The 14,463-nt window shown below is 44.3% G+C and overlaps 1 protein-coding gene across 1 annotated transcript in view; it reads left to right on the top strand.

Moving 5' to 3' along the window:
- The window catches only part of LOC146045572 (3-galactosyl-N-acetylglucosaminide 4-alpha-L-fucosyltransferase FUT3-like), a 378,311-nt gene that overhangs the window by 354,796 nt on the left and 9,052 nt on the right, over positions 1-14,463 (top strand). The gene's annotated exons all lie outside the window — the stretch shown is intronic.

Raw genomic sequence — 14,463 nt, 5'->3', positions numbered from 1 at the left:
TTTTTGATTGAGTCCTTGAATTTTATTTTAACCAAAAACCACTTCACGTGTGACGGCGCCCACTACCTCCAGGTAAGAGGGACGGCCATGGGGACAGCATGTGCCCCCACGTATGCCAACCTCTACCTGGGGTGGTGGGAACAAGAAATAGTCTTCCATGAACAGTACGAAAAATACACTGCAAACATCTTAGTATTTTTACGATACATAGATGACATCCTAATACTCTGGGAGGGAGAAAAACATCATCTCAATGACTTCATCTCAAAATTAAATCAAAATAATCTGAACCTCAAACTTACCATGGAAGCTAGCCAAAGGAAAATAAACTTTCTGGACCTGACAATTACCATTGATGAGGAGGGGAAGATACAGACAGATGTATATCGCAAAGAGACATCCACGAACAGCATCTTACACGCATCAAGCACCCATTTGCCCAGTACCATCAGGGCAATACCCAAAGGCGAATTGATACGAATTAAAAGAAATTGTTCGGATCCAGAAACATTCCAAAATAGACAGGAAGAACTTAAAACTCGCTTCATGAAAAGAGGTTACAGTAAAAAGTTAATTAAAAAATCAATGAAATCTATTGAGAGGACCCCGCGAGAATCATTACTCACCCCCAAAAAACGGGAAGTAAAAGAGGAACCAATTAGATTTATCGGAACCTTTAATAAGAATTGGAGACAGGTGAGAAATATTCTCCAAAAGCATTGGTCAGTCCTTGAAACAGATAAAGACCTCAAAGAGATCCTCCCGACAAAAGTACAAATGAGTTGGCGGAAGTCACGAACCATCAAAGACATCTTGGTACACAGCCATCTTTCAGAACCTAAAGTGGAAATACTCAGGAAAGGCTTCAACTGCTGTGGGAGATGCAAAGCTTGAGCTACACGGATAAATTTGGGAAAAAGTGGAACATAACAGACCACATAACGTGCACAAGTATAGGGGTGATTTACCACGTTCAATGCCCTTGTGGCAAATCATATATTGGGAAAACCAGTAGAACCCTCAAAGTGAGGATACTGGAACATGTCAGCACAATCCGAAACGCCATCAAAGATCAGAGGAAATTTAAAACATTGACCCCTGTAGCCAAGCACTTCCTCAAAGTCCATAACAGCGACCCAAAAAATCTTAAAGCATTTGGAATGATCCACATAAAACTAGGAATCAGAGGGGGTGACCTGGACAAAGAACTCCTCAAAGCAGAAACAAAAATGATCTATATGATGGACTGCCTAACCCCGAAGGGCTTGAATGAAAATAATAGTTACATGCCATACCTTTGAAAAGTTTAAAATCTAAATATAAATGGGGTCCCCAGAGATCATCTAGACGCAACCTCCAATCTCAGACCCTCGAAGTAACAAAACGGAAATAATAAACACAATAATGTTTTTTCGAATAAACAGGGAACTCATCTCAAGTAATATAAATAGAGAAAAAACCTTTTCATAACACCCAATACACAATACCTAATACTTACCATGGGGGTGCTCGAGGAGGTGGTGCCGCTCCTTGATGGAGGCTCGGTTCCGTACCTGAGAAGAAAGAAAATCAAAGACATTGATACCTGTAAAAGGAAAACAGAAATCACAAACAACCAAATATTAAACATATGAATACCACTGATTAACCATGAAACAAAATAAGTCTTAAAAGAGACACACAAACACCTAAACATTGGAGACATAATCTCCATCTTAAAGTGCACCAAGTTATCGCAACCACTCACCCAGCATCTTCTCAACCATCTCCCCATTTTCCTACCTACCACCCTGTCCCCCACCTTCAAAACCCCCTTAGTCCCCCTTTTTCCCCCTTTTCCCCTCAGGTCTCCATTATCACCCTTTTCCCTTTTATTGTCTATATATATATTTTTTCACCCAATGTATTTTTCGTATTTTTCACATTATAACTTATTTTTTTCTGGTCACTGTAGCCTCATAAAATGCTTGTATTATTAACACTTCTACCCACCCTAACTAAAAATATCTGAATATTTGATTAATACATCTTATCAATAAATGTCATATTCTCAGACATCATTACCATGGAAACCCCAATACCACATATCTCTGGTAATATCCCATCACAAACTGTATAGAGAATACCTCTGAAAAACCCATCATAGGTCCTGTATAAAGAGATATATATTGCCTTCAGCATCCTCCGAGAATATATATTCAGATTCCCGGGTATGTAAATCCCACAATACTGTATATTCAAAATAACATACTTGGCAACTTTCAATCACTCTGCCAATGTAACGAACTAACAGCAACAGAAGCTAATTACAGATATGAGAATTAGCTAACATCTATGAGTAACAGAAAAAACAAAATATCGGGTTAAAAAGCAGAATTTCTATAAAATACAGAGCCCAGGGCAGATACAATAAATACATCATAATATAACCATGCGATACAGAGTCCGGGGCTCGGGAACCCCAATAGAGGTCTAAGGATATAGCATATAACCAAACAAGATAAGACCCCCCGAACACAATAAGCCTAAAAGACAGGGATCGTCAGAACAAGAAACGCTAGCTCAATAGTGTTAATACACTAACTGAAAGTAAAAGAATAAATATATTTATCAGAGGTTGAATCTGCGGACTAATACAGTATACAGAGTCCGGGGCAAAAGAACAGACCCCGAACTTCTGGATCGCGGCAGACAGAAGCCGCGATTGGCTGAAAAACACCATGTGACCGGAGTGATGATGTCAGACACCGGTCACATGGGCAGCGCGTCAGAAGACAGGGCGGAAATAGCATCCGCAGTAAGGGCAAACCAAGGAAAACTCCATTGGACCACCAATAGCATGTGATACAAAGCAGCCAAATGATTGGCTGACTGATAGCAATAAATATTAGATGCAGGAGACACTCGGCTTGCGGCTCTGATGAAGCTAACCCTGTGAAACACGTGTCAGCCCCCAAAGCTGGCTACTTTTGTTGCAAAATTAATGAAATGTGTAAACAATGATATGAATGATGTTGTGATGTAATTGAAAAGAGATACAAGTCCTTTAAAGGAAAGTTAACTTTTATCTGAGGCTAGCCAGTACCTAGAAACTGCTGAAGCAAGATAAAAGAATACACCACTATCTTTAACACTATCCTAACCGCACCAATATAGGCAGGATTGTGAAATATATTTTGGGTAGTAATAACACACTGGATAGAACAAGTGGAATTAAAACCACAATCTGATTAATAAAACTGAGACTGCTAATATGCAGTATTTTTCTATTTAAAATACTGCTGGAATAATTCTTAAATATATTAGCAACCATGACAGCTCAGTGAGAGAGAGCTGAATTGCTATATACATATATACTGAGATAGCAGAGTTTTAAAATATCAGAGAACCGGTGTGTTAATATAAAGAAGTGGAACTAATAAATGTATATTATCAGCAAAAAGGTAGCTCAGTGAGAGGGAGCTAAAATTGCGATATCTAACTACAGCAGAGACCTAGGATACTCGGAAGCAGGTATACTTACATGCACAATTTAAAAACAGCCACTAGATGGCAATGACCATTTAAAGAAAATACTCAGAAGGAATTACAGAACCAGCGTGAGAATAACGGTCTGATATAATCATTCTGAGCACCAGATACACAATAAAAAGTGATTTAAATCTGATATAAACAATATGAGGTTGTGTTCGATATGCACAATTTAAAAACAGCCACTAGATGGCAATGACCATTTAAAGAAAATACTCAGAAGGAATTACAGAACCAGCGTGAGAATAACGGTCTGATATAATCATTCTGAGCACCAGATACACAATAAAAAAAAGTGATTTAAATCTGATATAAACAATATGAGGTATATTAAAACCCTCTAAATAAATACTAAAATTGGAAAAAATGCCCAGGGAAATGGACTGGCAGTAGCATTCTGTGGCTCTGTGAGAGAGAACCAAAACCCCAATAAAACTTATCTTTGTGTGAAAGAACAACGCAGAAGAACGATTAACAAAGATATACTCAGATATCTCACTCTTGTGTATCAAAATAAAAACAATGCATGTAACCCTGAGATAAACCTCAACCAGATATGAATAACTACCTAAAAATCTGACGTATTTACACGCATGAGATAACTCACCATAGGTTGAAACGAAAAATCCCAGATAAAGGGATTTAATACATAAATATCACCCTAAATTGGTGACGGAAGGAAATTTGAACGGATATGTTCCCTTCCCACAAGGACCTGAATAATAATCACAGCATCAGTAGCAGCCAGCTAAAGGAAAACTCACTTTCAATCCCTATAAACACTAAACCTTTCTTTTCTGTGCATTGCACAAACACAATATATGTTGTATGTATGTATGTAAAAGTCTTAACCTCTAACTAATTTCACAAGGCATAGAAGGAGATCACCTGGGCCCTTATTCTGATCGGTGTGGCCCGATCAGAATATGCGGCCAGGACCGTGCAGGCGAATCCCCGCCTTCCATACGGATCGCCACCTCCGTCCGTACGCGGATACGTGGCGATCCGCATGAAAGTGGACGGGGATACGCCTCCTCCATCTTGGGAGCAGCTCCTGCATTCGATGGTCACCGAACATCGAATGCAGGGCCGCACGCTCCACTAGGTCCCGCCACCCAAGACCACACGGACACTTGTCCGTGTGAAATCATGTATGGGGGCGGGCAGCTGACATCCGGCGATGTCAGCTGCCCGCCCCGTACACACGCGTCACGGCTTCATTACCATGCATACGCCCCGCGTTTGCATGGGAACGCCCATGAAACGCGGGGCGTATGCATAGGGTAATGAGGCTAAGTAGCCCCTCACGCCCCTCTACGCCCCCTGTGCGGCGTGTAAAGAATACGTGCGGCGAAATCGCCTGCACATGCGCAGAGTGACCTCTGCACATGCGCAGACGATAACCATCGGTGGGACGACCGCATGCGGAGAAATCCGCACCGATCAGAATAAGGCCCCTGGTGAGATTCCATATGTTAAAAAATCTGCACAGGATTGTTCTCCCTTCTTTTTAGTATAAAATATCAATAAAAGTTTAAATTTTAATATTTCAGGATACATTTTTTCTCTCTTGCAAAATATCCTTCTCTTTTGGTGGACCCATGTGTAAACACAAATCCATTTAGGTTGTATAAACATAAAACCTATGAAATATGCACAAATATATGTTTCAAAACGTGAAACAAAGTTTATGTACTATCTCAGGCACTGAATTTGAATGCTAATCAATAATTTTCCTGCACATATTGAGTACATATCTTGTCCCCAGTAGTGCGAGTTATAGATCAGTTCCCAAGCAGTGCCAGTTAAAGATATTTACAGTAGTGCCACTTACATATCATGTCCCTAGTAATGCCAGTTACAGATGTTTATAGTAGTGACAGCTACTATAAACTAAAGTAGCAGCTACTATATCTCCAGTAGTGCCAGTTACATATCATGTCTCCAGTAGTGTCAGTTACATATCATGTTCCCAGTAGTGTCAGTTATATAGCATGTCCCAGTAGTAGCAGTTACAGATGTCCCCAGTAGTGCCAGTTACATATCATGTCCCTAGTAATGCCAGTTACAGATGTTTATAGTAGTGACAGCTACTATAAACTATAGTAGCAGCTACTCTATCTGCAGTAGTGCCAGTTACATATCATGTCTCCAGTAGTGTCAATTACATATCATGTTCCCAGTAGTGTCAATTACATATCATGTTCCCAGTAGTGTCAGTTATATAGCATGTCCCAGTAGTAGCAGTTACATATGTCCCCAGTAGTGCCAGTTACATATCATGTCCCCAGTAGTGCCAGTTTCATATCATGTACCCACTAGTGCCTGTTACATATTATGTCCCCACTAGTGCCTGTTACATATTATGTCCCCACTAGTGCCTGTTACATATCCTGTCCTGGGTAGTGTCAGTTACATATCTTGTCCCCAGTAGTGCCAGGTACATATCCTGTTCCCAGTTTTATTGTGACAGCTACAGATGTCCCCAGTAGTGCCAGTTACATATCATGTCCCCAGTAGTGCCAGTTACATATCATGTCCCCAGTAGTGCCAGTTTCATATCATGCCCCCAGTAGTGCCAGTTACATATTATGTCCCCACTAGTGCCTGTTAGATATCCTGTCCTGGGTAGTGTCAGTTACATATCTTGCCCCCAGTAGTGCCAGGTACATATCCTGTTCCCAGTTTTATTGTGACAGCTACAGATGTCCCCAGTAGTGCCAGTTACATATCATGTCCCCAGTAGTGCCAGTTACATATCATGTCCCCAGTAGTGCCTGTTACATATTATGTCCCCACTAGTGCCTGTTAGATATCCTGTCCTGGGTAGTGCCAGTTACATATCTTGTCCCCAGTAGTGCCAGGTACATATCCTGTTCCCAGTTTTATTGTGACAGCAACAGATGTCTCCAGTAGTGCCAATTACAGATATCCCTAGTAGTGACAGTTATATATCATGTCCCCAGTAGTGCCAGTTACAGATGTCCCCAGTAGTGCTAGTTACAGAGGACTCCAGTAGTGCCAGTTACATATCATGTCCCCTGTAGTGCCATTACATTTCCTCAGTAATGCCAGTTACAAATGTCTACAGTAGTGCCAGTTACACATCTTTTCCCCAAAACCTCTAATTACAGATGTCCCAGGTAGTGCCAGTTACAGATGTCTCCAGTATTGTCAGTTACATATCATGTCTCCAGTAGTGCCAGTTACATATCCTGTCCCCAGTAGTGCCAGTTACAGTTGTCCCTATCACAGACAACAAAGATTCAGTACCCACCTCAGGTGTCTGTTCCAGAGGAGACTGCACAGGCGATACCTTGGAACTTGGTGGGCTTAATGTAAGATCTCTACATAAATCTCCAGAGGTGAGTATTGATAGAGACTCTGTAGCGAGGGTGCAGAATCTAACTGCCCAGCGGTCTTCGCCAGTGACCGCTGGCGACATCTGAATGAGGAAACAAACTGAATTGACCCGGCTTCAGAGTAACTAAACAGGACCAAGTTGGCCTCAGGTTAATAGAATGTAAATAGGACCGACTTGGCTTCAGGATAACAGACAGGTTCAGGGATCAAGGAATAGCTGGATTCAGAAGAGCAATGCTGGACTGTGCTGTGGTCAGCTACACTGTAGCACCAGCACTGAAGCTAACCTCCTGCCGGAAATTATAGCCCTGCCCAGCCCAGCAAGCCAAACCCCTCTCCACAGAGGGGATAAAGCATTCCTCAGCCCGTGGGTCACGTGACCCATCCAAGATGGCGGCGTTCAGTCCCGGGAGCCGGCGTCTAGGACCCCGCCGGACCAACCGAGTGACTAGGGCCCCCCAAGGCAGGCTGCCCACCGGACCCCCGCGATCGAGCACCTGGGAGCGCAGCTCCTGGATGGCTGAGTAGCGAGACAAGACAGTACCCCCCTTTTAGGAGTTGCCTCTGGACACTTAGCTGGGTTCCTGAGAAAGAAAGCTTTTACCACTGCTGGAGCATGTACATGCTGGAACCCAAGTTCCCTCCTCTAGACCATAGCCCTTCCAATCCACTAAGAACTGAAGTCTTCCCCGAACTTGAGGGGCATCTAGAATCTTTTGGATCGGATATTCTACTACCCTCTCCGTTCTTACTTGTACTGATTTAGGTGGAGCTCTTCAGAAGCGATTAAAAACCAGGGGTTTAAGCAAGGATACATGGAAGGTATTGGAGACCCTAAGCGAGGAGGGGAGTTTTAGTAGAACTGCGGCTGGATTAATGACCTCCATAATGGTGTAGGGACCTATGAACCGAGGAGCCATCTTCATGGTTGGAACCTTAAGGCGGAGGTTCCGAGTGGATAGCCACACTCTATCACCAGCATGGTATACCGGAGCTGCAGACTAAGTCGATCTGCAAATCTCTTGTATCTAATGGAATCTTTCTGAAGAGCGGATTGTACATTCTTCCAAATATTCATAAAGAACCGCAGAGAGGTGTTAACTGTGGGTAGATTACCCGCCGGGAGATTGGAGAATTCGGGTATCCGAGGATGTCTCCCATAGACCACGAAGAAGCGAGTGAGCTGACTGGCACTGTGATAAGAATTGTTGTGAGAGAACTCTGCCCAAGGAAGCAATTCAGACCAGTTATCCGGAGAGCAGGACAAGTATAATCGTAGGAAGGTCTCCAGATATTGGTTTACTCGTTCGATTTGTCCATTGGTCTGGGGATGGTATGCTGTTGAAAATTTCAGTTGAACTTGCAAGGCGGAACACAAGGCCCTCCAAAATCTAGCTACAAATTGTACTCCACGGTCCGAGATGATCTCCATGGGCAGACTATGGAGGTGGAATACGTGAGTGATGAATAATTGAGCCAAAGGAGGAGCACTGGGAAGAGCTTTCAGGGATACAAAATGGGCCATCTTGGAGAAATGGTCAATTATGACCCAGATCCATAAGAAGCCGTCAAATGTGACCATGGACAAGTCGGAATGGGCAGGGGCAACAGTTTCCCTGCCGGAGCTTGACGCGGGCCCTTGTGTTGTGCACATACCGGGCATGAAGCCAGGAAGGCTTGGACATCGCTCCACATGGACGGACACCAATAGGACTGATGCAGGAGTTTCACTGTTCTCTGAGGTCCTGGACGCCCGGAAAACTTGGATTGATGTGCCCAATGCAACAATTTCTCCCTCAATGCGGGAGGCACAAAGGTTTTCCCTACTGGTGGCGTATTGACTTGTGTAGATGCGAACACCACTGGGTCTAGAACCGGTTGACCAGAAGTTTCTTTGGAGGATAGAGACCGGGACAGGGCGTCAGCCTTGATATGTCAGGAACCTGGACGGAAAGATAATTTAAAGTCAAAACGAGTGAAGAATAGAGCCCAGCGGGCTAATCGAGGGTTAAGACATTGAGCGGTATGGAGGTATAGCAGATTTTCATGATCAGTGAAGACTGTAAATGGATGTTGAGCCACCTCCAATAGGAATCGCCACTCCTCCAGGGCTAGTTTTATAGCAAGGAGTTCCTGTTCTCCAATGGCATAGTTGCGTTCAGCAGGTAGGAACTTTTTCGAGAAGAACCCACAGGGATGTAACCTTTCATCGTCTCTGCGCTGGGATATAATAGCCCCTACTGCTTCCGATGAGGCATCGACCTCCACCATAAATGGACGTGTAACATCCGGTTGAGTAGTACTGGAGCTGATATGAAAGCTTGTTTCAAGGCCTGGAACGCTTCTTCTGCCTCTTGAGACCACTGGGCAGGATTGACCCCCTTCGTAGTGAGAGTTGTGATATGGGCCAGAATTGTAGAAAAGCCTTGAATAAACTTGCGATAGGAATTGGCGAACTCTAAGAATTGTTGGATTGCACGTAGGGTTGTTGGCTTGGACCAGTTCAAAATCGCAGCCACCTTGTCAGGGTCCATGTGGAGACCACAACCGAACACTATATACCCTAAGAAGGTCATGGAAGTATTCTCAAGATGCATTTCTCAAGCTTGCTGTACAGGTTGTTCACTCGTAGTCATCGTAGCACTACCTTAACTTGCCTTCAGTGTGAAACTAGATCTCGTGAGAATATAAGAATGTCATCTAGATACACCACTACTGACGAATAGAGAAGGTCTCGGAAGATCTTGTTTACGAAATTCTGGAAGACGGTGGGAGCGTTACAAAGCCCGAACAGCATCACCAAATATTCATAATGACCATCTCTGGTATTAAAAGCTGTCTTCCACTCATCCCCTTGACGTATGCGGGTTAAGTTATACGCTCCTCGCAAATACAGTTTTGAACAAATGGTGGCTCCTTTAATTCTATCGAACAGCTCTGGAATCAGGGGCAGAGGATACCGAATTTTGATAGTGATCTCATTAGGTCCTCGGTAATTGATACAGGGGCGAAGGGAGCCATCTTTTTTCTTGATGAAGAAAAAGCCAGCCTCTGCTGGCAAGGAAGAGGGCCGGATGAAACCTTTTTGTAAATTCTCTGTGATGTACTCGGACATCGCCTTGGTCTCGGGTAAGGACAATGGATAAATGCGACCCCGGGGAGGAATCTTCCTGGACAGTCCCATTCACGATACGGTGGTAATAAATCTGCTGCTTTTTTGTTGAACACATCTGAAAAGGAATGATATGGTTCAGGAATCCCCGTCTGGCGGTCCGATTCCAAAACACACAAGGGAATTACTTTGGAAAGACAAGACTTTAGGCAAGAGGAGCTCCAAGAAAGGATCTGCATGGATGACCAATCGATATGTGGACTGTGTTTTTGTAACCGTGGAAAGCCTAGCACTACCGGAAAGGAGGCTCGGGGTAGGACCAGGAACTCTAATTCTTCATGATGGAGCACCCCTACTTTCATAACCAACGGGCTGTAGTACAGGAAATCAAACCATATGGAATGTAACTGCCGTCCAACGTGGACAATCGTACCGGAAAGTCTAGGTCTCGGATAGGAATTTGGTGCCGTTGGACCCACTCCGTTGAAATATCAAATGACCCAGTTCTCTGCAATATAGATAGAGACTCTCTCAGTGGCGGTGCTGTCTCTCCTCAACTGAGAGATGAGCCCGGTTCACTTGCTTGGATTCTTCCGTAGATGCGATGGGACTGTCCGGAACACGAGTAACCGGATAGGCTCGAGCACGGTCTCCTCTGGTCTTCTTGTCCTGTGTTGCATCGCATGCCATTACAATGGCATGCGATGCGATTTTTAATTGTAAAGGCACCCTGATGGGTGATTACTATGTTAAATGCACCCCAATTGTTAACGCCACCCCCACTATCAACGCCAACCCGAAGCGTGGCGAGCGCAGCGATCCCCGAGGGGTGGCGGTAGGCGTCCTTCGATCTTTTCATACCCCCACTATCCACGTCGGCATGGAGTTGATTTTGTATAGTGTGGCGAGCGCAGTGAGCCACCAAGCCCGAAGTGTGGCGAGCGGACGCGGAATACATGTGAAGTAATCCGCGTCCACTCGCCACACTATATAAAATCAACTCCACGCCGACTGGAGATAGTGGGGGTATGAAATGGTCGGAGGACGTGTACCGCTGCGCTAGCCACGCTTCGGGTTGGCGTTCATAGTGGGGGTGGCGTTAACAATGGGGGTGCATTTAACATAGTAATCACCCATCAGGGTGCCTGTACAATTAAAAAAATCGGGTCTGATCGCATCGCATGCGATCTGGTTGCATGTAAAGCGATCAAAACGATGGCATAAGATGAAAATCGTGGGCGCCGTGCTAGGAAACAAGTACCAAATTAACTTCTGAGTTGAAGGCTACTGGACACACTGCTACCCAACACTCCAAACACCTTTTGCTCATCCTGGGAACATACTGTTGGAAGCCACCCGGATTTCCCACTAACAATTGGGACATTGCTATCAGCCCCTTGTGGATTACAAATTATCGCATCATCGTGAGGACATCTCCCTATTTGAGAATAAGATCTTCCTCCAGCGGTATCCAACTATCCCGCATGGTATGTGACTCTCCCATTATTGTATGGCTCCAAACCCAGTGGAACAGCAAACACTGTACCTGTTTACAGGAGTAGTGTCACACCAGGGGTCTAAGTCGATGAGACAAAGACCTCTGGTGGGGGTCTAGATCGGTATTGGAACTGGGCAGGCTGTAGGAGACCCTTGTGCAAATGAGCACGACAGTGCACCCAGAGGAAGAATCAGGCAGCAGGTAAAATACAACAGGTTTATTGAATGGAGATGGTATAAGCAGTAGTAAAGCGATGGAATGGCAATGACAGTCACTGGTAAGGTGAAACAGATCTACTTGCACCGATATGGATTCGATGGTGGAACATCGGATGGAGTAAGGTTATCCGGAGTATCGGACCAGGGATGCAGAGATGAGATGAAGGCTGTGGAATCCGGATGGAACGGATGGAGACAGAAGACAGATAACCGGAGTATCAGTCAGGATCGATGGTGGAACATCGGAGCTAGGCTGGGGCTGGTAAACAGGTATGCAGCAGGTGGAATCACAGGTGATGTCACAGGGGAACCTGGATGGCACAGGACAGTAGACCCAGCTTGGACACAGGCGATGGTGAGCCCGGATGGACACAGGCGATGGTGAGCCCGGATGGACACAGGCGATGGTGAGCCCGGATGGACACAGGCGATGGTGAGTCTGGATGGACACAGGCGATGGTGAGCCCGGATGGACACAGCAACCTGGAGCACCTGGATGGAACACTGCAGCAGAGAGAGAATACCAGCAGACAACACTTGCATAGCAGGATGACAAATGAAGCACTAGCAATGAGATGAGAGCTCCCAGGATACTTATACCCATGACTTGGCCTGGATTGGCCGGGCAGGCAACCAATGTTCCCTCTAATTTTACGAAGGCTGTGTGTGGCAAAAGATTTTGGCTGTGCAACTTTGGAAGGAAATTTCAATTTTTGTGCATCACTTATATATAACTGGAAAATGACGTTCAGCATTTGTGTTAACTTTACTTCAAAATGATATTAAACATTTGAACATTCAAAACACAGCACACAATGCATTTAATGGGTGAAACACACATTAATTGAGTCCACAACTGCAAAAACAAACCACTGCTGCTTTGTACGCTCTGTTGTAATGTCTGTGCGCACACTCGTCAAGTTGTGTGCGCATGCACGCGCGCACAGCTTAGTGGGAACACTGCAGGCAACCTGGAAGATCAACTCATTGCTGGATTGGAGGAACCAGACATGTGGCTGACAACATCATGGCAGCCACCATGTCTGGCTAAGGCGGAAAAGAGTGTTTGTAAACACCATGCTCGTGGCTGGAAGCAATGGCGTCGGACACTGGATTTGCTGAGCAAAGGATACTGTTACTGCGGGGAGAGCGGTGCACCACGCAGCCGCAGACTCAGCAGCACTGAGAGGACTGCCGGATGACTGACACGGAGGCACACTGCGCTCAGGATGCCGGCTGTATCGGGACTTGTAACGCAAGCTGAGCCTGCGCAGCACTTAGCCGGTAAGATGACTTGCTTTAACACCCGGATCGTGACAAGTAGTATAAAGCAGCAGAACTCCAGCACCATCTAATTGATACCTTCTGTGTCTCCATTCAAAAATATTATTACGCATGTACCGATTTTAATAATTTACATTGTTATTGTTTATGTATATTAATTAACCTTTTTAATAAATTGCTATATTGTACTATCCAATTGATCTATCCCAGCGCTCCACATTATTTCCTTTTCCTTGTATACACACCATAAGGGGCTGACACCCCCTTTAGTTGAAGCTGCTTGACACAACACCTCACTAGGCGCCCGTTCTACTCTGAGCCACATAATCTCGAGTATACCCCCTTCTTTCCACAGGTGGCAGGATCTGTCAGAATTAGGCGCAGAGTATTTTCTATGCTGAAATGTCATGTTTGGTGTTTAAAATGTATTGCACCATCAGGGGTTAATATTATTCTGAAAAGCATCAGAGATGATTGCCTTTTCGCCTATGGAGTCATAGCATCAAGCAACAACAACTATAATGCTGGCCACACATCAGACCAACTTTCCTCCAACCATCCAACTAGTTGGTTGGATGGATTAAAAATCTGTTACTGGATGGGAGCAAATGACAAAGAGCAATTTGCTCACAAACCCAGGAAAATGGACAAAAACATTCAGTGAAATGATTAAAATCAAACCGATACAAGTACATTACTTTGTCGGAGCAACAGGTTTTGTCCGTTTCCAGATTTTTCCATCCAGTACCAGACTTTTATTCCATCCAACCAACTAGTTGGCTGTAAGTTGGTCTGATGTGTGGCCAGCATAAGGCGGTCATGCATTTTTGTGGTGGCTAAAATAACACATGTTAAAGATACAATCAACAATACATGTCGCAATAGACAAGGTATTGGGCAACCACATATGCTCACGTCATAATCCAGAAGCCATAATTCACCCTCCATGAGTCCCTACATTTGACACACTATTGTATTTGTTGGTAAAAAACCATAGTGGATGTTAATGCACACAATAGGACCTGGCGACACGCGCCATCTATAAATTACCAAAACAAATGCATGTAAACCTTTTGACTCTGTCTTTGGACCATACCAAAATCATGTTTGGGGCAAAGTTATATTCTGTTGAGCTAAGGACATGTGGAGGTTTAAAAAAGGTTGACATCATTGACCCATGCCGACATTTAGTCGGCAAAGCAATTAATGTCCACCATGGTGTTGAATATGTAACCACAGTTTAATGTGTTAAGTATGGGTTATTGTTTGTCAATGTGTGGGTCATATTTTTGTGTGCACATTTTTAGCACTTACAGCAAACGGTAGGCTAAATTACATTTATACTTACAAATTACTTAAACTACTGTCTAAACACATTAGCACATGGTTGCCTACCCGACCCTCTCCTTCCGGGAGAAAATGCTCTGTTCCTGGACTTGGTCCCTGGTAATGTATGA

This window comes from Crinia signifera, chromosome 11 (assembly GCF_055691185.1).
Source record: "Crinia signifera chromosome 11, ASM5569118v1, whole genome shotgun sequence".
In the NCBI taxonomy this organism is placed as follows: domain Eukaryota; kingdom Metazoa; phylum Chordata; class Amphibia; order Anura; family Myobatrachidae; genus Crinia; species Crinia signifera.
This window is presented reverse-complemented; position numbering and strand designations above follow the sequence as displayed.